Source organism: Pinus tabuliformis, chromosome 4_1 (assembly GCF_031772625.1).
Source record: "Pinus tabuliformis cultivar Carrire ecotype Pingquan chromosome 4_1, CPIR1, whole genome shotgun sequence".
Lineage (NCBI taxonomy): Eukaryota > Viridiplantae > Streptophyta > Pinopsida > Pinales > Pinaceae > Pinus > Pinus tabuliformis.
The window spans coordinates 155,914,486-155,939,307 of record NC_142303.1 but is presented as its reverse complement, the minus strand read 5'-3'; positions in this window follow the sequence as shown (position 1 = coordinate 155,939,307).

The following is a 24,822-nucleotide window of genomic DNA, read 5'->3' as shown; positions in this document are numbered from 1 at the left end:
TTGAGATTCATGTAAAGCATCGGCCCTTTGTTCCTAAAAACTTGTGATATTGGCAATTATTCTGGGATGACAAACAGGTAAATAACTTTCTCCAGAGTGAAGGAGAGTTTGAGAATTGCTCCATGGATGAAGTTTACGACAAAGATGATCAAGTGATCGAGGCAACCCAAGTTGATATACTACAACTGAAGGACAACAATATTCTGAAAGCTCTTGTACCTCTGGAAGACTTGTTTTATCAGGATGATGTAGAAAGGAAGCCTAATTGGTTCCTACAGAGAAAGGTGTCGAAGACGTGAACATTGGAATAGCATACAAACCAAAAATGATCAAGCAATCCAAAACATTATCTCCTCAGGTAAAAGAAAAATATATTCATTTATTGTTTGAATTTTCTAATGTTTTCACGTGATATTATGCATACTTAAAGGAGTATGACAAGAAAATAATTCATCATACCATCCCAATTAAACTAGATCAAAATCCCTTTAGACAAAATATAAGAAGGATTAACCCAAGGTTGCTGCCATCCATAGAGAAAGAAATTAACAGAATTTTCAAGGCGGGCATCATTGTTCCCATCATATTTTCTGATTGGATATCAAATCTAGTCCTGATGAGAAAGAAGACCGGAGAAATTAGGCTTTGCATAGACTTCAGAAACTTAAACAAAATATCTCTGAAAGATAATTATCTGCTTCCTAAAATGGACCATATCCTTCAAAGAGTTGTTGGTGCTTCCCAGATGTCACTACCAGATGGCTATTCTAGTTACAATCAGATTTTAGTGCATGAGGATGATCAAGAAAAGACAGTGTTCACCACACCTTGGAGCACCTTCAAATATGCAAAAATGTCCTTCGGTCTCAAAAATGTAGGGGTCACTTTTCAGCATGCCATGGACATAGCCTTTGCCAATGAAAAAGATGTTTTCTTGTTTGTCTATTTAGATGATGTAATGGTATTTTCACATTCATATGATGAGCATTTGCATCATTTAAGAGTTATTTTCCAGAGATGTAGAAAGTTCACGATCTCTCTCAATCCGAAGAAAAGTTTGTTTGCTATGGAGGAAGGCAAACTTCTCGGCCACATCATCTCAAAGGATGGCATCTAGATAGACCCTTCATGGGTAGAAGCTATTCAGCAAATTGATTTCCCTCACAGCAAGAAAGAAATCCAAGCATTCAATGGTAAGATGAATTTCTTATGCAGATTTATTCCTAATTTGGCTGAACATCTTAGAGAGATGACAAATATGTTGAAAAAAGAGAATGATGTAAAGTGGTCTGAAGAAACCCTCAAGTCCTTTCATGCAGTAAATCTTGCCTTGACCACTGACCCTATTTTAATCAGTCCCAATTACTCCAATGATTTTATTATATTCTCTTTTGCTTTTGAACATACCATGGCAGTAGTATTAATGCATAAAAGAGATAAAATCAAGCTGCCAACAGAATTTTTCAATCACAATATCAGGGATACAACCCTTAAGTACAACATGATTGAGAAGTAGGCCTTGGCTTTGGTAAAGGTTGTGAAAGATTTCAGAGTTTACAATCTACATTCACATACTCTTCCTTATGTGCCTAATGCAATAGTAAAATAAGTTCTTGTGCAGAATGACCCCAAAGGTAGAAGAGGTAGATGGATAGCAGCATTATTAGAATATGATCTTGAGATCAAGCCTACCAAGCTGATCAAGGGTCAAGGCTTAGCCAAACTCATGGCTTAGTCAAATCTCCATGCTCTAGATATCAACCTCGTAGCAGCATTGTCTGACAATCAAGAATAATTAGATCTCATTGACGTATCTTATATCTTTCTATCATCTCCATGATATTATGATATTATTTATGTTTTGCAACATCTAATTCCCCCTCCAGGCATGTCTAAGGCTAAGAGAAGGTCATTGAAGCTAAAGGATTCTAAATATTGCATTATGGACAGTGCACTTTATTGGAAGGATCATGGAGTTGTGTTGTTGAACTATTTGACCGAAGATGAGTCTAAAGAAGTAGTAAATGACTTCCACAAAGGAGATTGTGGGGACCACTCGTACTAGAAGACCATGACCAATAAAGTACTGAGAGCAGGTTACTATTGGCCTACATTTTTCGCAGATATATACAAGGCAGTGATGAGTTGTCATGAGTGGCAGGTTTTCCAAGGTAAAAGAAAACTTCTTCCTTTACCTCCACAACCTATATCAGTTCATGCACCTTTTCAGCAATGGGGCCTAGATTTCATAGGCAAGATTAACCCATCATCATCAGCACAACACAAGTGGATATTGACAACTACAAACTACTTTACTAAGTGGATCGAGGAAATTCCAACCAAGCAAGCAATAAATTCAGTTATAATTCAGTTTTTAGAAGCTAATATCTTGTCTCGTTTTGGTTGTCCTAATAAGATCATCACAGATAATGCGATAGCATTCAAGTCCAAAAATATGACTGAGTTTTGTGACAAATATAACATTAAGTTGGGACATTCTACAACATACTATCCACAAGGAAATGGTTTGGCCGAGTCCTCCAATAAATCCTTAATCAACATCATCAAGAAAATTTTGGAGGCCAACAAAAAGAATTGGCACAAAAAGTTGATCAATGCATTGTGGGTTGATTGGGTGAGTAGTAAGAAATCTCTTGGTCTTTCTCCTTTTTAAATTGTGTATGGAGTAGATATTGTTTTTCCTTCATCATTAGCAATCTCGGTCATGAAATTGTTACAAGAAGCAGGAAGTGAAGAGAATGATATACAACGCCGAATCAGCCAAATGATTCACCTACAGTAGACACGGGATGAGGTATTTCAGAACACCTCTAAGCTCCATAAGAGGATCAAGAAAATCTATGATCGGAAAACAAAGGAGGATGATTTCAAAATTGGAGATGTGGTGCTTCGTTGGGATGAAAGAAATGAATACAAGGGTAAGCATGGTAAATCTAAAAACCTATGGAAAGGCCCTTATCAGATTTCAGCTTTCCAAGGACAAAATGTTTTCTTAGGAGAACCAGTCAATAGTAGGATCCTTAAGCACTATATTTTTTGAATCATCCCAGTTTCATTATACATAACAGTTTACCTTTCTGCAAGTGTGAAGTAGAGAATCACTGGAGTTCGGAGCCCGAAGTGAAGGCCATGCAGCTTCACTGATTTTTTGCCATTCTCAATGTTTATTCATCAGTTAGGTAAGTCATCTTTGTGTCATCTCGTGTTATTCGAGTTGTCAGAATTCAATCATGCATTTCAGTATAATATTTTTACTGTATTGGCCCACATGGTTAGGCACTTGGTCTACAGTGTTCTTCACACCTCCAAGGAGATGTCATCCGCAAATAAGGTCAATGTTAGAATCAGTATTTGCATACTTCCATTAGTGATCAAAACTCCACTTTTGTATCATATTAGGGTCCCATTCTAAATTTTTTTTCATTCCATCTAGGTCCTCATTCAAGAATTTACTCACTGATGGTAGCCCTATGTCAAAATCCCTACTCTCTCTTGAAAATTAATATTTGTTGGCCCACCTTCTTGTGTCTTACTGAGTATACATTGATCATAAAAGCTCATTTAATCATGTTTTGTGTCAGTGAAGTCCACACGGAGTCTGCTCATTCAATGTCCCATTAGGTCACTAGGTTTCATTCTTTCAAGGTCCAATAATACTCCATTTCACTGCATAAAGCTAGCAAAAAGTATGAGAGTGAGAAAAATAATATCCTTTTGTCATTTAAATAGGATTGGTAAACATGTGACTATGTTTTCCCAAGTTCTAATTTTTATTCCAAGTATCAGTTCTATTTCAGATTGTAATTTTATTTCAAAAAACAGAGATGTAATATTTTTTCCAATTTATGTAATTTTATGTTCATTATATGTAATAAGTTACTATTCCTGAGCTGTCAACTAAGAAAAATATGTGCCAACTCCATCCAAAGCAAAATCAAATGTGAAGAGTGCCAACACTCTAGCATCATCCACCTGCAAAGAAGAAAGTCAGAAAGGAAATTAGCAACCATTTCAAAAAGGAGAAGAGAAACATTAGAAAGTGGGTTTTTAAAGCTAATGATCAATTTCACTCATGTATAAAGGCCTTCCTAGCATCTAACCCAACTCCATTTTCCTCTTATCATTGCTTAAGTAAACCCCAAAGCACCATTCCACATTATTTTGGGTGAAATTATCAAAACAAAGGCAGGTGTTTCACACAGGTTGTAGGCACTACGCATGGACTAAAGGTGCTGCACACAGGCTTAAGACACTACACACGGGCTTAAGGCATAGCGCCCGCACTAAGGGCATTGCGCACCGGTCAAATTTTTCCCACAAGCTCTCAAATTGCAAAAAAAGGTTCCTAACCTTCAGTACATGGTTTCTAAGCCTCTTATCAAGTAAGTATAGACTTGTTCATCCCTCCTTACACCTCTCAAAGTCATCATTCATGCTATGAAGTTCATTATGTGAAATTGGGAATTCTAAAGCCTTGCAAACCCTAGCGTTTTTCCTACACCCCTAAAAACTATTCCCAAGACCCTACTAACCTTCCCGGATCACAATAAACTCCATTCCTACCCCTGAGTTGCTAAATCCATATGCCAAGTGCATTCTCCCTTAAATCCTAAGTCCTAGGCAACAAAATCCCTAGGCAGCCATACTACATACTTGTAATTAAATATCAAATCCTAAATCCCATACACATTTCACTCCCCTATCACTTCCCTAAGCTCCCTAATCCCTTCCTCCACTCCCTAAATTTTTCCTACCCCATTCCCACTCCTATTTCCCAATCCCTAGGGTTTCAAGAAAGAGGAAAGAAAAAACATAATGGAGGAAGAAAAGAGAGATTTTTCAAAGGAATAAGACCAAGAAGAAAGAAAACCACACAAAGGAGGAAGAATCTTGAGGTTTGAACCTACCAACACTAGAGAGTTAATGGCCTCACTATTTCAGTCACTTCCTTCAAGCATTTGGGATGTTTTGATTTTTCTCTGATGGTACAAAGTGTTAACACTAAGGTTGTTCCCTTTGACTCCCAAGGGAATACGGCCGAGGTAACCACAAACCAATCTTTGGACTGCAAGTTCTAGCCCACCTGCAATCAGAGAGGGCTCCCTCTTTATAATTTAGCTTTGTTCATGATGATTTTAGGCTAGTTATTGAGTTCAAGGGGTTTTGTTTAAGTTTTGGTGGGAAGGATGATGCTTCTAAGTAGAGAGGTAGGTATAACATGAGAGTTTCGAACCATTGGGCATGGAGTCAAGGAGTAGGACCGCTGGTGCGTTTTGTTGGTCACAAGAGGAAAATGGAGCAAGATAGCTACACATAAAACAACTTTCAAGCTAAATGGAGATGGATTGAAGGCTAAGGAATGAGAGACAATTAAGAATCTCTCTTTCAGCTTAACGGATGGAAGGTGAATGAGCTCTATCTAGGAGCAGTAAAGAATCCCTAGATAACTATCAAACATGGGTGAATTAGGAGAAATATGAGCCAAAGGGAATTCATATTCATTACCAATTCAGAGGAAAACATAAAGAAACAGCGGAAATTGAGCATCGAGTGCAATCAAGCAAGTTATAAGCTAATATTTTTATCTGCTATTTAGATGGCGACATATGTATGATGTGAGAATATATCAATGGAAAACAGAGGTAGAAATCACTTATTGAGTCGTGTTGCAGCACAAGAATTCCATATTCATTCTTTAAAACATTAATAACACAACAAACAGTCCATCCTCCAAGCTTTTTAGCAGTATTTGATTAATGAAAACATCAAGTATACAGAGCGAGTCTCTAGTGGAGCAAATCAACCAACCAACCCTCTAAACAGTAAATTAGGGTGGTTTTATAAGAAAAATATCTACAAGAATCAGATCTAAGACAGATCTGATGTAATAAGTGTCTTTAACCTAACATATGCCTGAAATAAATGCAAGAAAATATCTTCGAGCTATGTTGGGGGCAGCTGTATCAAAAAGAGTTAATGTGTTGTCTTTATGGCTCTGTTGTTATAGACATTTTTGTGCCTTACAGCATGAAGCATGAAATGTCAATAATCTAAGGGATCCAAAGTCCCTAAACATATTGTTCCTACCCCTAGAGGAACAAGGTCAGCAAACCACAGCACTAAATATCAGTTCTCCACCTGAAAACACTCAAAAACAAGCAAATTCTGGATCATGTCAACTGCTCCACTGAGCATCTGCGCTGAATGTCAACTGTTCCACTCTGTACCTGCGCTGAATGTCAACTCTAATGAAGGCTACCTGCGCTGGGTGAGATTGGCCAAGTGGCACAGTCATTCCTCAATGTGTCAATGCCCAGGAAGCTTCCAAAATGACACTTGGATCAAGGAATTCGCCTTGTGATGAGTAAGAGGATCTAGATCTCCAAGTGGAAGCAAGAACCTCCAAGTGGACTCAAGAACTGAAGAATAACTGAAGTGGGAGAGGACACTAGTCAGCTTCATGCCAGCCTCAAGCTGACTCATCCTTTCTCCAAAACTCCTATATATAGAGCTCTCTCATGAGGTCTAGAGAGGCTGGAATTTTGTGAATGTAAGGAAGTGCTGTTGGTTTGAGTATAGAACTATTGGGTGATTTGCTTGAAGGAGGTGAAGAGGAGATTTCTTTCTGCTGGGAGGTGTTGCTGGATTGGGCCTCTTATGGTTGTAACACTCTCAGAACTTTACTTCTTCCATTAATAAAGCATTTTAGGTTCTTCTATATGCATGTGTCTCAATGGCGTATTGATACTTGTATATTTGATTTATTCTAATCCTTGAATCAGTTATGAATGTATGTTGCTTGTAGCTTTCCTTTCTTGCCCTTTTGCAGGATCTTTGTGTAGCTGGGCCAGTGAAAGAGCAAGGAGCTGGGAGCAAGTAGCAAAGAGGGAAGATTGGATCAATCATTAGCGGAAGATAACGGTTAGTGGATCTCTTTCTCCTCTCTCTTACATCTCATAAAGAAGTAATCTTGAATAGCTTTGCATTCGGTTGTTGCTGAGGTACTATCACCCTTAGAGTGGGATAGGGTCATTCCGTATTGGATACTTTTCCCAACAACAAATTGGCGACTCCACTGGGGATCATGTCTTGTTGGTTGTTTGTGTTTTTGCTATTCATTTCATAAACACAGGGAGTACCGAATCGAACTGCATTTGGATCTTTCAAATGCAAAGTAGAGGGCAGCTACTCTAGCTCAGTTTCTGGGCAAGTTTATGATTTGAAGAGCTGATCCACAAGGACTCTAATAAGATCTTAGTGATAGCTTTTCATCCTCCTTTTCATCCCTTAGTGTGTCCTTGACTGATAGCTTCTGATTTGGCCAAAAACTGTGAATTTTTGAGCAATCTGTGACCCGGAAACCAAGAGAAACGAAAGTTTTGTTCTTCAGTGCAGGCTGTGTGAAGGCTGTCTGCATTTCAGCGCAGTTCCCGAAGGGGCTACCTGCGCTGAAGGTCAAACTGCCTGTGTACTACCTGCACTGGACCAGTCTTGCCTTGTGCTACTGGGGTTTCCTGCTGTTTCTTGCCCTGTTTTCACTCTTGTTTTGCTGCCTGTTACCAGTCAATGTACCTATCTGAAACCAACTTTCCTTGTCACTATTCCGCCTCGGTTGTATAAAGAAACTGTGTTTGTTCTTTGTGTATTTCTTAAATCATTTGCAGTTTCCCATAACGAAAGTGAACTAGTCTTGCTGTGGCCTCTTAGATCTAGACCTGTGATAAAGTGTCGTTTTGATCTTAAGAGTTAGTTTGTTTGCTGTTCATAGCTGATTGGGCTTTTGCTTTCGTCATATGGTTTGAATTTATATATTTCTAGTGTCGAAACAAGTAAATCTTAAGGTGTCTTTTGATTTTGGACAAGCTTGTTTGCTTTCACTTGAAATTGAATTCAAAGTTATACAACAGCTTTCTTTTTGTATCGCACAAACATTAAGAAAGAGAAAAGAAATACTTGCATTGTGCATGTGCATTATGACAGTTTGCATGTTGATTTAGGGAAAAATGCATTAGTGTGTGCTCTATGATCTGTGTGAAAAGATGTTGTCTTTCTTTTCCCTCAGTAGTTAAGATTTTCAAAGTTGAAAGATTGAAAAGCTTGCTTATCATCTTAGACTGCATTTAGGAGTGTTACTATACATCTCGTGGTGATCCATAAAGGCAAACTGCTAAACAAGATCAACCTTAAAATAAATTGAATTTACATAACAACGCATTGAAACATAACGCAAACACATAGAGGTCTAAGCCAGAGACGTGTTCCGGCGTAGTTAAACGTGATATCTTAGCGTTGAGTGGTTGGGTGATTCCTCCACGGTGAAGCGATAAGTATCAATACGGACTTGTGCTCCCACGTACCGTCGCGTATATATTGGGAGACCCCTATAGGATCAAAGCCTTTATCCATAGGAAACCGTGTCGGCCGCCCTACTGATCGCAATGCAGTGAACACAGCATTCACGAAGATCGACCACCCGTACCATAAAACGTATTCTGTGGTTTTGCGAAAAGTTTGGCACACCCTCTGCCTAGAACTCCAGAGCAGTTTCTTTTGGCCTTTTTCAAACTCTATAACTGAAAAAGTCCATCCGAGCATTTGTCACTTCGGGCTCGTTAAAACATCGAAGGAGACTAGAGTCATCTTTAGCTTTTTCTCAACTCTTAAAAAGTGAAAAAGCAAGTTGTGTCTAAAGCGTCGTTATAAAATTTATTTTAAACGGAACATAATCACCTCCTATTCCCGCGTTGATCTTAGGTTGAGAACATGGAACGCCCCAACCAAGGAATTCCACATGATGGAAATCCTAGTCCTTCCTCCTCTTGGGGAGAAGTTGGTGCGCCCCACATGGCCACATTGTCACTTCCAGGACTGACAATTGGCATGCCTATTTGGCTATTCTCAACCAATGTAGTTCAGAACACCATGGTTCCTGAATAGTCGAGTCAACAGTTAGATGAGTCTAGAGCTTCCCACCAGCCTTCTACTTCCTATAACTCTTCCTCCAATCCTTCATCTTCGCAAGGTAGAGCCGGCAAAAGCCAAGCTCCCATGAAGAAGAAGGAAAAGAAGGAGAGAGAGAAGAAGAAGAAGGAGCCTAAGGCGACTGGGGGCAAACAAAAGACATCTGACAAAAATCCACACACAGCACAGACCGGGCCTAAATCGCCATGTGTCATATGTAAAGGAGACCACTTCCATAGAGATTGTCCCTGTATTCCCCGGATACTAAGGGACTGGTCCCCTCGTTTGCACAATTCGGGAGCATCAACCTCTGATAGCCATGTTGAATGCTTACCGTCAACCAGCGAAAGTGAAGGTTCAAGACAAAGAGGGGGAGAAAGATCCCCCTGCAGACTGTGTAAAGGCGATCACGCCATCCACCGTTGTCCCTTCTTAGACGAAGCGAAGAGAGTTTTGGAAGATCGTCCGGTTTCACCGTTGAGACTTCCTCCTGGATACAAAAAACTCGTGTCAAGTCCTTCGTTGGTTGAAAATACAGCTGGCCCACTCAAGTGGTCAGCTGAAGTGTCAGTCATTGAAAATGAACCTACTGAATCCAGACCAGACGAAAGTCTAAAGGTCGATACGGCAGTTGACCCGGTTCTTCCTTCAAAGGTTTCATCCTCAAATGACACCGTCACTGAAGATTCATCTTCAAATGACACCCTCACTGAAGAGAATAAGGATGACAACATCCAGATTCTTTTCATCAACATAGATTCTGATGAGCATCAGGGCAATGTGCCCATTCCTTTATCGCAGGAAGGAACATCGTCAGGGTCATATCCGGCCGTGTATTCGGTCCCACCACCAAGCAACCTGGTTGTATCCTTTGATTGGAACCAACTAGGCAGACCCCGGTTACCAGCCAATATACCATTCAGAATCATAGTCCAAATCTACAGAATGGTAATGGCTGGAACTATCATTGATGAAGGGGCATCTGTGAGTATCCTTTCCTCTATTGCTTGGAAAGCACTGGGTTCCCCGGAGCTTTTGCCTGAGATAAGAAATCTCTCGGGTTTTGATAAAGGAACCAGTTGACCATTAGGGATCCTCCCCAATGTGCCTGTTACATTGAAAGGGAAGACCGTTCAAATGAACGTGATGGTTGTTCAAGGACCCTTGGATTATAACCTACTCCTTGGACGAGACTATATATATTGCATGGGAGCTATAGTCTCCTCACTCTTTAGAGTAATGTGTTTTCCACACGAAGGAAGAATGGTCAAGCTCGTAGACCAACTTTCATTTCCGGGATCACGCATCGCAAATAGTCACATACCAACCCTCAATGGTCTATTCACTCAAGAAATGTCTCCACCCCCAGTCCTCCTTCCCGATGAGTGCGAGTGATTCGGAAAGATGGGACTGGAACCCAGGGGGCATGCATCCTGGTCTGCTTCGGGCAGAGGAAACCTTGGGTATAAAGTAGAATTTCCGCGAAGGAATATGACTAGTCCGTACCCCGTCCGTGGAAGGAAGAGGGGTTGTTCTAGAACAAGATTCTTTTGATAAGGTTACTTGTTTGACAAAGGTCATTCACCATTGTCTACTTCGGTAGACAGTGCCGAGGAAGTGTTTTCGTTTGATGGTGTTAACAAAACAATCTTTGGGTAACCAGAAAGAGGCAAGCCTCACCCTTTAAAACAAATGTTTTATCGGATAAGTAGGGGCAGCCTTGAAATTGTACTTTATACCTGGGGGCATGCAAACCTTTTGGAGTGCAAGCTAAGAGCGGTTATTTATCTGTTTTTGGGATTAGCCGTTTCCGAACTTGCATAAAGAAAGGATGAGAGGGAGCAAAGCTTAGTGAAGATGAAGCTCTATAAAAAATAGAGATCTCACAGGAGACATTCTTATCTTATGACTGGTATTATCGAGCAGTTTTACCATGGAATTTATGCTCGTTAAAAAATAGAAAAGCGAAGATCGAGCAGTTTTACCATGGAATTTATGCTCGTTAAAAAATAGAAAAGCGTGAGCAAGAGTTTCCTCCAGAGTTTAAGCTCATTAAAAAATGAACCTATTCCGGTAAATAACCATTGTGATCGTAAATTTATTAGCCATAAAAAGCCTTGGTCGTGTTTGCACCTGCCACCTCCATTCCATTTGCCGATCGTTCACCCCCATATGATTGTTTACCCATTTTGAGGAACAACTGCGAAGAGTGATTTCACTTAGCCATCCTTGTGACACTGCCGTGATTGGAAAATTCCAACCTGTACCTGGAACCTGCTGCTATCCCTGTTTATCACTCGTTCCTCAAAAGATGAGTCTTCTTTGAGCTCTTTTCATCTTACTCGTAAAATATGAAAAGTTTGCCGAGTTTTGGCCTTCCAGCTCGTTAAAGTGACCGGAAGAGCTATCCCTCCTCTAGATTTTAATCTTTTTGGACCTGAGGGATTATTGCACAAAAAGGTCGAGCGCTTGTTTTATTCGGCTCGTTAAAGTTATCGAAAACTCATCCCTTCTGTATTGTTTTATACTTTTTCGGACTTAAGGGATTAGATGACGAAAAAGGAATTTTGGAGTTAACTTTCTGTACCTTTTCAGACTCTCTAAAAATGAAAAGGGCCGAGTTTTCCTTGTCGTTAGACTCGTTAAAATGATTAAATAGCGACAAACTTGTCTTTAGACAAGAACGAGTTTCCCTATCGCTAGGCTCGTTAAAACATAGCGATGGGCTTGCCCGAAGGGCAGGTTATAGAACAAGCATATGTTATCCTCCTCAAGCTTGACAAAAATAAAGAGGTACTGGTCAGAAATGACTGGGGAAAAATTGGGAGAACCTCAAAGCTTTAATGGTAGCAAGTCACTCTTGAACATGACACTTTGTCCTCCGTATCACATCGGGTTGGGTTGTTTCATTCACCGGTCTCATCACCATGGTCTTCGCCAAACCATCCACATTTTGGGTAATGCTACCGATCCATCACATCAGTGTCGTTATATGTTCAAGAGATGTCGTTCAGAAAGAGTCAACCGTGTCCCATCCACTGCCATACATTATCCTTCATCCACCCATGATCGCCACCCTGAATCATATCTCACAGATTGTTTTCACCTCCACTAAAATCATTAGCTCCGTTCCGTGTCACTAATGTGGGATTCATTAAGGCCCTCCTTTGACGGATCGCTTCTTGTCGACTTCAGCTCATTATCCAAGAAGTTGATCTAGGAACACCCCCCTCAGTACTTTGAAACTTGCATGCCTCAATGGCAAGTTTCTCACTTCCGGCGACAGGTATACATCAATGACCTTCGACCAGAAGATTTTGTGTGGTGTTCGACGCCAAGTCCTTTATTCACACCACGTGAATTGTACTGCGGTACCTTGAGGGTCATTATCATTATCGGTGATTCCTCTCGCGCTTGTTAACGGTTTACATTATTGACCGGTAATCAAGCGATGTCTTTCCATGTTCGACTTCAGCGTAATTCTCACATGGATCGACTTGTACTTAGAGTGAATATCGAACGAGTTTGAAGACCCCGGATCTAGTTTCATCCATCCGGGCTGCGATATATATTCAGGAAATATAAAGACATTTGATATGTACATTGTTACAGCAGATGATCATCCTATTCAAAGGATGATAATTTCAGCAGAGAATTATCAGTCTACCATCAGACGGTCGTCTGTTATATGTACCAAAATGAATTTATAAAGCTGAGCATGGGAATGCCCGCCTCAGCTAGATCATGAAAGCAGAATGAAAAAATAATGTATTGTATTGTATTTATTACAGGTCACCTCTCAGCGATTGAATGAACTTCGGATCCTCCTGATAAAGCATTTCACCCGATAAACGACCTCATACTTTAGGGGGCAACTGTTATAGACATTTTTGTGCCTTACAGCATGAAGCATGAAATGTCAATAATCTAAGGGATCCAAAGTCCCTAAACATGTTGTTCCTACCCCTAGAGGAACAAGGTCAGCAAACCACAGCACTAAATATCAGTTCTCCACCTGAAAACACTCAAAAACAAGCAAATTCTGGATCATGTCAACTGCTCCACTGAGCATCTGCACTGAATGTCAACTATTCCACTCTGTACCTGCGCTGAATGTCAACTCTAATGAAGGCTACCTGCGCTGGGCGAGATTGGCCAAGTGGCACAGTCATTCCTCAATGTGTCAATGGCCAGGAAGCTTCCAAAATGACACTTGGATCAAGGAATTCGCCTTGTGATGAGTAAGAGGATCTAGATCTCCAAGTGGAAGCAAGAACCTCCAAGTGGACTCAAGAACTGAAGAATAACTGAAGTGGGAGAGGACACTAGTCAGCTTCATGCCAGCCTCAAGCTGACTCATCCTTTCTCCAAAACTCCTATATATAGAGCTCTCTCATGAGGTCTAGAGAGGCTGGAATTTTGTGAATGTAAGGAAGTGCTGTTGGTTTGAGTATAGAACTATTGGGTGATTTTCTTGAAGGAGGTGAAGAGGAGATTTCTTTCTGCTGGGAGGTGTTGCTGGATTGGGCCTCTTATGGTTGTAACACTCTCAGAACTTTACTTCTTCCATTAATAAAGCATTTGAGGTTATTCTATATGCATGTGTCTCAATGGCGTATTGATACTTGTATATTTGATTTATTCTAATCCTTGAATCAGTTATGAATGTATGTTGCTTGTAGTTTTCCTTTCTTGCCCTTTTGCAGGATCTTGGTGTAGCTGGGCCAGTGAAAGAGCAAGGAGCTGGGAGCAAGTAGCAAAGAGGGAAGATTGGATCAATCATTAGCGGAAGATAACAGTTAGTGGATCTCTTTCTCCTCTCTCTTACATCTCATAAAGAAGTAATCTTGAATAGCTTTGCATTCGGTTGTTGCTGAGGTACTATCACCCTTAGAGTGGGATAGGGTCATTCCGTATTGGATACTTTTCCCAACAACAAATTGGCGACTTGGATACTTTTCCCAACAACATCTGTGCTGATCATTTAGCCATAACTGTGCTTTGGGTTTTGATCCCCTACTCTTGAGTGGTTTTGAGGTGCATTAACTGTGATTTGAGAGTTTTGAAATAGCTTCACTGCTTTCTTTGACTTTGCTTGGGGGCCTTCAATGTCTGCCTGCTTTGGAAATACGGATTTCCACCAAAAATACTAACTGATAATCTTCATCAATTCCTCTGACACACTTTCACTAAACCTGGGCTCCTTTTTGTCTTCTGACTGCTTTAAACTATCCCATCGAAATTTTATGGCCGTTGCTCGGCCCTCTGTTTGCCTTTAGAACTGTCTTTGCCCCTTTCCGAACCAATGTGAAGAAATTCCTGTGAATTTGCGAATTTCGGGCCCTGCTGGTAGCCGCACCATGAGAGGGCTTCCATTTTGGCCTATTTCCCTTAGCGATGCGCGACATTCCGGGCATCCGTTGCTGCAAATTTCGCGCTTCGTGCCCTTTTTGATGATGACGTCAGCAGTGGGTCCCAATACAGCGGTGACGTGGCAGGGTGACGTCATGAGGGTGACGTCAGCAGTACGGTCGGGTGACATGGCAGTACGGTAGGGGTGATGACGTGGCAGTACGATGGCAACGACGTGGCAATGATGTGGCAAGGACACGGTGGAAGGAGGCCGACGTAGGATGATGACATCATGATGACGTGGTGCTGACATAGGAGGGAAGAAGGCGGTATCCGGTTTTCCCCGCACCACCTTTCGGCATAGGTGGTATTGGGGGAGGGGCCTCCGAACACACCGGGAGGCTGACACGTGGCGGGGGTACGACGGGGAAACCGCCCATCCCCCGGACGTTAACCTCCGGCGGATCGACACATGAAAACACCCGCCCACCGTTGATCTCGGGCGCTGGCCATCAGATGGCTGGCGGGGTAGGTGAGGCAGCGGGAGGTTAGTGATGGGACCCGCCTGTTTTATTTAATCAAAAATGCGCGACGGGGGGGTCCAAAACTTTGGAAATGTGGGTTTTATGGGTTAGTTTTAAGCGGGGGGAAACGACAATTTAATGTTTAATAAAACATTTAAACATTAATTTTGGGAAAATGACTGTGGAGGGGTAGGAATATGAGGTTTTATGGGTAAAGGGGTGGATATAGGTTATTGGCCTAACCAGAGGTTTAGACCAATCCCAGAGTTATGACATGGATGGGTTCATAATAGTCCCAGGTGGACTATTATATCCCAGAACTGTATGTACATAGCTATAGTGCTATAGGGGGGATATGTAATATTTTTGGGGTTTTTTATATAGTTTTTTGTGTAATAGGGGATAAGGAAATGATCTAGGGAGATAGATATTAGAGTTAGGAGTTAATATGAGTTTGTGAAATGGAAATGTAAGGGGAATGATGCCATGTTTATGATCTGAAACTTAGACATGAGATTTGAATGGGATATGGAGAAATGAGTTTACACAAGAAATGTGGCTTCTTTTCACTGAAGAAAGTCAAAGCTTGACTTGGTATTTTACAAAAATGAAGTAATAACACGACTGGTTGGGCAGATCCCAAGGTCCTCAAGGGGATGTTAGTGAGTGATTTGGGGATTTAGAAGAAAGGGGAATTAGACATGCCTCGCTTGAGCTCTTCCAAAGGGGAATTGCCTTATACCTATGATCTGAATAGTTATAGCTTTAAAAAGCATGAAATGGATCACCTAGCTTGATTCTGCAACCACAAAACTACTTACCCAGCCTACTTACCTAACATTTTTTCTTCTTTTTGCATGGGTGCACTTGGACTTGCAGACCCTGATTATCCTTTTTTCTTTTTGCTGTCCTCCTATCTAAATCTACACTTATTTCTTCCAAGGGCCCAGATTAAGCAGTTGGGCTCCTTTGTTTCTCTACCTATCTACAAATCTGCCAAGATTAAACTGTTTGGACAGATTTTCATTCTCTACATTCTAGAACAAGAAATTGAAACCTAGGGAAGCCAAGATTAAGCTGTTTGGCCTTCCCTTAACAGAAAATTCTTCAAAAAGGAATAACTCATCAAAATTGGAATACAGCAGTGGCATTTAGACTGGCACACTTTCATGGCCTCTTCTTTGGCCTCTTTTGGAAATATGGAGCATTGCAGCATGCAAAGTATGACATATTTGGCACTTTCAACTGTCAATCATGAAAGATGAACACCTGTTGCAACAGGAGGCCAACACAAAGAGTCCAAAGACATCCTATTTTGACTAGAGTGTTCATTTCAAATCTTGAAGACAATCAAGTGACCCTTGTTGGGGTAACCTTCACCATATCCTCAGACATTATCGTTGCTGCTATTGGAATACCTAATGTGTGTGAAAGGTGGTTTAAAGCTCAAAACCTAGATCATCAGTATTATGAGCCATATTCAAAGCCTCGGTATAGAAATGAGAGAAATATATTCTTCCCTTTCAGCCACCTTCTTGGTACATATTCTCCCATGATGAAAATCATCATGAAGTACTTCACTTATGAAGGCAAATTTTCCAGACTTTATTCATACCATATTAAATTGCTCATGCACTTCACAAGAGTCGGAATGCTCAATATCCCTTATTATTTGTTCAGGAGCATTGAGAAAATGGAATACACAGTTCAGGGAAAAAGATATGAGCAACAAATGAACAGTCTTTTCCACCACTCTCTGATCAATATCATTTTCCTCTGTCACCTTAACTAGCTGAACATTGCATGGGACACTTTCATTTCCAATCATATTTTTACTGCTCCAAAACCTCCACATGCTCAAGATATTCCATCTTCATCTCATCCCACTGATCATCATGATGAAGACATGCCCCCTCCATCTCAGCCCACTACATCTATCCCTCCATCATCTTAGCCTATTTCACCACCATCATCACCATTTAATGATCATCTAGGGTTACCTAGCAGAGGTGAGGTCATCAAGCCTAAGAGGGAAGATTTGGGCACATTGTAATGTATTTATCAAAGAGTTCATAGGCAAGCATTTTCCCCACAGATTATGGGAGGGGCCTTTCCTTGTTCATCAAAAAAGCAGGTACACAAACGAAAAGAAAAGGTGACAGAGGTAGAAATCCAACAACAGGAGGAGGACCTCCATGAGATAGAACAAGATTTTAAGCTTGTTGATTTAAGTGAGTAGGATGACTATGAGGACCTAAGCATAGCCATCAAGGGGAAGGATGAAAAGATTAGAGAACTCCAAACTAATATTGATAAAGACAAATGTGTCATTAACTTCTACAAGCAGGAGAGTAAGCAGTTGAAGACAAAGCACTTCATTGATGAAGTGAAATTCATAAAAGCATAAAGAGAGGTAGAAAAAGCTAAGGACTTACTTGATGAAGCATATGGATAATATGATGATGAGTTGGAAGAACAAGTTGCAAGGAAAAGGCTAAGGATCATAACCCTGGAAAGAGCATTGGAACTAGAAAAACAGAAAGAAGCTGAACTAGCCAATGAGCTTACCCTAAATGAGCAAATGGCCATAATGATCAATGAAAACAAGGAGCATTGGCTTGAGAGGGTGAACAACCATCTTGAAAATCTCTTAGACAAGGCTAAAAGAGACAATCACATACAAAGGAGGATGGAAAAGTACTATTGCCAAAGAATCCAAATAGCAAGGTCCAAGCTCAAGAAAATGAAGTCAAATCTTGAAACCCTGAAGGTGCAAGAGGAGAAAGGAAAGTTGGATATCCTTGCTGAGGCCTCTTTCCATCCCTAGAATAATTCATCAATAGTTTATACACCAATTTTGATAATATTTTTGGCACTTTTAACATTTTTGGGTTTTTTGTGCAACATTGGATAGTTTTGGCACAGGTGAACTATCCTATGTGCAGCACCCTAGGCATTGCACATCTTCTTAAGGCCTCCAAATGGAAAACCAAGACTACCATTGGATTCGAAAGGCCATGAAAATACACTTTTCACTATTGGCACACTAAATTTGGACCACTGGATAGGGAGAAATGGCCAAAAACACCTCCAAAATCACCATTCTGCCATCTTGTTTAGCGAGGTGTTGTGCATAGAAGCAGGTTTGGGAGATTGACCTTTTGGAGGGTCAAATCTTATCATTTTTGGGAACCAAGGACATTTCTAAAAAGTAGACAGGATAATATTTCCAATGAGCTATCTTGAGCTCAATTTTGACATCACAAACCCCTTCAAAAATCATCTTGAAGTAGGCGCTGCGCACAATCTTAAGGCACTGCACATAGAGCACTGGCGTTGCACATAAGGCAAAATTCCCTGATTTTTTCACTATTTTGCTCCAGTTTTGATTTTCACCTTTGGAAATCAATTTTCACTCATATAATTGATGAATTAATTGTAATTATCATGTTTTTATTGTTACCTAGGGTAAATACATTAGGTAAATGAACTCAATGAGGTGCAATGAATTAGTTCACTTAAGTTAGGGATGAGTCACATTGACCACCCTACACTCTAGCTATCAGTTTAGTTTTTGGTGGAACTTCTCCTCCTCTCATGGATTCAACCTCTGAGGCTAGGAGGAGTTTGTTTGAGGCCTATATCATGTACTTTTTTAGTCATTCTACAGGTTGGACTCCATTGGATGTTTTACTAGTGATTTATACTTTGGCATGGAATATATTGGATGAGTTGCAACTATTTTGGTGGGATTCCTGTGGCATGGTATTTTGACATTGTTTCTTCTTCAGTTACATGTGTGTGAATGTTTTGTATTTTTCATGATCCATTTCACTTCTAAATATGTTTGATTTTCAAGGGTGATAAGCAGAATTCATCTTCTATGCTTTGTTTTGAGAAAATCATCATGATTTGTTTCATTTCTTTAGTTTAAAAAGAATTCATAATTTCCTACTCTTTTTAGCACCTCATCAGTCTAAACAATTCCATCAATATACTAAAAAGTGTTAAAGTACTTGCCTACCTTGCCCCATCAGATGTATACAATTCTGATTTTATTTTTCCCTGACCTAGTTCACTCTCTGACCTAATTCACTCATCCAGTGATTACCCCAATCAAATAAAATCAAAACCCTAAGCTACTATATCTAGCCTAAAACAGTAATCCATCCAGCCTTCTCGGCTGTGATTGTTTGTAGAGATCCCTCTCCAGCTTGGTAGGGCTAGCTACCAAATCAAAATATTGGTTTGTGGTTACCTCAGCTAGACTCTTCCTCAGCCTTGGAGATCCAGAGGAGTGATAACATAGAGCAGAGACGATTCTTCAACTCAAAAAACACCTTTTGTTGGGTTTTGGACCAAAAAAAAAAATTCGCTCCGCCCTTGGTGGCTTGAATTAAAGGAAAAGCGATATGTGAGAACCCTAACATGAACCTGCAGTAGAACTTGGCAAGACCTAGAAATATGTGGAGCTCTGTTAGAATGGTTGGAGCTGGCCAATCCTAAATTACTTATATCTTGGTTGGGTCCACATGCACATCCTGCTCATCAATGATGTACCTCAGATATTGAACCTGGGTCATGCCAAAAGTTCATTTCTCCAAATTCACACAACTTTTGTTGTCGCGGGGTTTGAAGGACTTATCAAATATGGTGGAGGTGCTCTTCCCAACTTTGGCTGAAGATCAAGATGTCATCTAAATACACCACCACAAATGCATTGGTGAAGGGTCGCAAGATGTCATCCATCAATCTCATGAAGGCTATAAGGGCATTCGTCAACCCAAAAGGCGTGACCAAATATTTGACAAGGCCCTCCTTGGATTTGAAGGCAATCTTCCACACATCGGAGGGCTCGATAGGAACCTGGTGATAACTAGACTTAAAGTCAATATTGTTGAAATATTTGGCCCCCTTTAGCTAGTCTAGATGGTCATCAATCCATGGGATTGGGTACCTATTCAAGACAGTGATCTTGTTTAGCATCTGATAGCCAATACAGAGTCACTAAGTCTTGTCCTTCTTCTATACCAATAAAATCAGGCTCCCACAAGGTGATGAGCTTGTCCCAATTTTCCCTTTCTACAACAACTCATGAATCTACCTATTAATCTCATCTTTCTCTAGAATAGAGCATCAATAGATTGGTCCATTGGGTAGTGGTGCACCCAGGGTCAGATCAATGGAGTGCTTGACCTAACAATGCAAAGGTACCCCTGTAGGTGAGGCGAAAATTTCCCTGTACTCCTCCACAACCTTTTCCATCTACTACTCTTGTGGGGAGGAGCCTTATCTAGAAGTCGTGGCCATAACCTTCTTCTTTCCCTGAGGGAAAATCATAAGGAAAACAAATTTCCTAGTTTAGGAAATGATCTTACTACATTTGTTGGGAACGGGTTCGTGGGGTCAATTTTGGGTTATTTTAAACAATTTTTGGATAGAATTGTGTAAAGAATTTAAAGTCTCTGCGAAATGTGGAAGTGGAGTGCACAACTAAGTAGGAGTCAAAGGGGCTTTAGCCCCTTGCATGGGTAAGTGATAGGTCAGTTTTGAGACTCACCCATAGGCCGTGGGCCATGGTATTGTAATAGAAATGCTATAAATATTTGGGTCATAGAAAGTCTAGAGATGGTAACTAAGATAGAAGATTATTGTTTTGGGAAAGTGCTAAGGCAGGAAAGCTTTGTTTCCTATACTTAGGTGAAAGGGGAAGGCTCCTGTAGCTGAGTGCGTGGAGACCTTGGAAAGTCCGCCGCTGAGTGCGCGGGCCCCTACAGCGGGATCCGCAGGGTGGAAGAGTCTGTAAATTGAATGTTGAATCTAATAAAGACTGATTTTGGAACAAATATCTTGCCTCTATGTCTTATTCTTATTTCTGTTCAAGTTATGTATTATGGCTTAATAATCTATTCTCTGTGAAATAAAGTGTAATTGTTGCATGAATATGTTGGATCTTCAATATCTATGCATGAACTAAGTAATAATCTATTTTCGCAAAGGTAATACATAAATTTGTTATGATAACTATGCAAAGCGGGTACATATTCACAAACGCAGATCTAGGGTTAGTCTTTACTATGCGAAAGTGGAAATTATGCTTCTTTTAGGGCTATAAAGTCTAATCATAGACCCTCATGAAGGTCTGAGAGCTATTTTCATAGAGTTACAGTAGTGGACCATAGAAAGATACAAATCTGCGCGAAGGCATATATGAGCTATGAGGGCTTCAGATTAATTATCACATGGTCTTTAGATGCAGAAACCTAGTTCTAGCATCCCCCAATACTGCGTTGGGTGAGACTGCAGCCTGCGCTATGCAGGTTGTTGCCGAAAGGGCCAGCAGTTAAGGTTTTTTTAGTTGGCACAATTAACTCTAAACATGGGTCAGGCCCCCTTAAGCCAACAAATAGTTCCGTTGTCGGGACCGGGATCTGTCTAAGAGATGTGTGATAAATGGTTTCCTACAAAGAAAGATATTGAAAAGTGGATTGACCAAAATGTGCACACATTCGTGGCTCAAGAGAATAGTAGCCCTAAATTATCCAAGGAGAAGTGGTTGCAGAGATATTTATACACGGACGAAATTGGTGTGTTCTTATGTTTCTTCCCTAACAAACTACATGAGTGGTTGTCTAAATTGGTTTATAGTCAAGAGATGTGGAGGCTTTATGGCCCTATAGTGTGGACTCCTGAACTGGTACGACGTCTAGAGGCATTGGGAAGTAATATCATGTGGGTTGTGTGTTATAGACATATTTGGGCGCTGCAACCCCAATCTCATATTTCCATAAACCAGGGGCTTCTAAGCCCCTAAAATTGTTGTTTCATACGCTAAAGGAATAAGGTCAGTTGATTACATCATCTCCTAGAAGTTCTCCCTGAAAAACTACTCAGAACTGGTCAAAACTAGACCATACAGACTGCTCAGTGCTAAGGGTGCGATGCATCTCACCTGCTACATGCAATAAGTGTGATGCATACTGAAAAGCCCTTCTGTAGGGTGCGATGAGCGAGAGCAGACAAATGGCAAAGGCAATTTTCTAGTTGGAAACCCAGAGAACCTTCTAGAAACTGCCCATTTGACACTCGCCTCTCTGAATTTGCCCAGGGATGAGTAAGAGATCATGAAATCTCCAAGTGGAACCAAGAGTTATCAGTGAAATGACACTAATCAAAATCCTAGAAGCTGACTCACCCACCTGCAAATATCTATATATTGATCCCCCATCCTAGAGATCCAAAGGCTAGAATTTTGTATTTTGTAAGGAAGTGCTGTTGGTTTCTCTGTGAAACGTTGTATTGTTGGGTGATCTAGCTTTTCATGAGGTGAAGAGGGCTTTCATGCTGGGAGGATGGTGCTGGATCAGAGAGCTTGGTTGTAATCCTCTCTTCTACTACTTCAATCAATAAAGCTATTTGAGTTTTCCTCCATATACTTGTATATCTATGAATCTTGTATTTGTGTATGCATTTGTATGATTAATATACATCTGATCCTATATTGTTTATGGTTATAGATCTGTATGCTTTGATGGTATTTTGCTACTTTAACTCTACAGGTGTTATTTGAAGTGGGACAAGTAAGGAAAGAGTGTCAAAGCTCTGTCAAAGGAGGGAGGAAAAAAGCAAGGAGCCAAGCGAAAGACTGAGGTTGGTACTCTCTGCTTCTCTCTCATCTATCTCTCATAAAGGAAAACACAAGTAACTTTAGTTTGTTTGTTTCTAAGATAGCTACCCATCTTAGTGGGACTAGCAGCTCTGAATGGACACTAGTTTTCCTGATAACAAAATGGCGACTCCGCTGGGGAGTGAATAGTTTGTTTGTTTGCTTCTATTTGCTTGCTTTATAAACTACATAAGGAGCCTGAAGTTAAGCCATCTAGCCTTCGAACTACATTTTCTATCCAAGTGCAAAGTAGAACAATGCTGCTTCAGTCCATCTCCGGGTTTGTTTATGAACTGAACGACTGACTTGAAAACATCCTAAGTGACCTGGTGGTAGCTCAAGTAACCTCATTAGATCAGCCCCTGTACTTTGTGTTTACTTTCTATCATTAGCTCAGCCTAAATCCTCAAACTTAGCTGCAAACTGTGAGTAAAAACCAAGCTCAGTCTCATCCCTGGACCATCACATTGTCTCTCATTGGCAGTTTGGATGCATTGTACCTCCCGTGTGCTGCAGGTGAGATGCATCCTTGTTTCCTTGTGTTACAAGTGCGATGATTGAGTGAGACTGTTTCTACCTCCAGATTTTGGTTTTTTCTTCATTGTCTTCAACTTTATTCAATATTTTTGCTATCTATGATCAGTATATCATTATTGAAACTCCCTTCCTTTGCATTATTCAGCCTCCATTGATAAAGAATTGTGAATGGTTTTTTTTATGTATTTTTCATCATTTATAGTTCTCCTTTGCAAACAATAGCTTAATCGAACTGTCATCTTTTGATTTGAAGGTGTCGCAAGTGTCGTTTTCAGTCAAAGAAAAGAGTGTCATAAATCTTCCTCTTTTAGATAGTTGATTACACTTTTTCCATTGTATTTGATTTGAATTAATAGTATTTCAAGTGTCGAAAACAATTTTAAATTCGAAATCGCAAAGTGTCGTCTTAGTCTTCCTTTCATTTTTTGAATTCGAAATCGCAAAGTGTCGTCTTAGTCTTCCTTTTGTTTTTTGAATTCGAAATTGCAAAGTGTCGTCTTAGCCTTCCTTTCATTTTTTGAAGAGAAAATTGTTAGTACTGTCACTTTGAAAGAAGATAGTTCAGATCTATACTTAGTTTTCTTTTGCCATTCTCACATTAAGGAAACTGAAAAACAATACATGCATGTGCATTTGCATTTAGATTGCATGTTGAAAGTGATTTAGGAAAAGTGCATTTAGGGTGTGCTCTCTACTCTATGTTGAAAGAATTTTACTTCTCTTTCCTTAGTAGCTAGGATTTTCATTGCAAAAAGAAAGTAAATGACTGTTTATCATCTTAGATTGCATATTTAGGAATTGTATATCTACATCACGCAGCGAACCTTAAAGGCAAACTTCTTAAGAAAGATCAACTGTAAAATAAACCTCAATGAACATAAAAACGCTTTGGAACCTAACGCACAACATCTAGAAGTCTAGGCTAGAGACATATTCTGGCGTCATAAAGCCTGGTAACTATTTTTTTCATAGTAGGTTGGGTGATTCTTCCTCTTTGATACGACAAGTGCCAATACAGACTTGTGCTCCCACGTACCGCCGAGTATATATTGGGAAACCACAATAGGCTGTATCCTTTATCCTTAGGAAGCTATGTCTGTTGCCCTATCGATTGCAATGCACTGAACACAGCATTCAGGAAGATTGATTGTCGTACCGTAAAAGGTAGTGTGTAGTTTTGTGATTGGTTTGGTAATCCCTCTGTCTAGATTTCCAGAGTAGTCACTTTCATTCCTTTTCAAACTCCTTAAAAGAAAAGGTCCATCTGAGCACTTGTCACTTCAGGCTCATTAAAAATCGAAGGCGACTAGAGTCATCTTTAGCTTTTTATCAACTCTTAAAAATTGAAAAAGCAAGCTGTGTCAAAGCGTCATAAAATTTATTTTAATCGGAATAACATCATTGTTCCCTCGTTGGTCTTAGGTTGAGAAAATGGAGTCCACCAACCAAGGATTTCCCCTTGGGGGGAATCCTAGTCCCTTCTCCTCTTGGGGAGATGTTGTTGCACCTCATATGGCTACTTTTTCCCTTCCAAGACTTACAATCGGCCTGCCAGTATGGCTTTTCTCGACCTTTGTCGTTCAAAACACCGTAATTCCTCAGCAATCGAATCAACAACCAGATGATGCTGAAGTTGCTCCCCCACCTTCTACTTCGTTTATTTCTCCCTCTCCTTCTTCCTCTTTGCTTGGTGAAGCTAGTAACGCTAAAAACCAAGTAACTAAGAAGAAGAAGAAAGGGAAGGAGAAGAAGAAGAAGAAG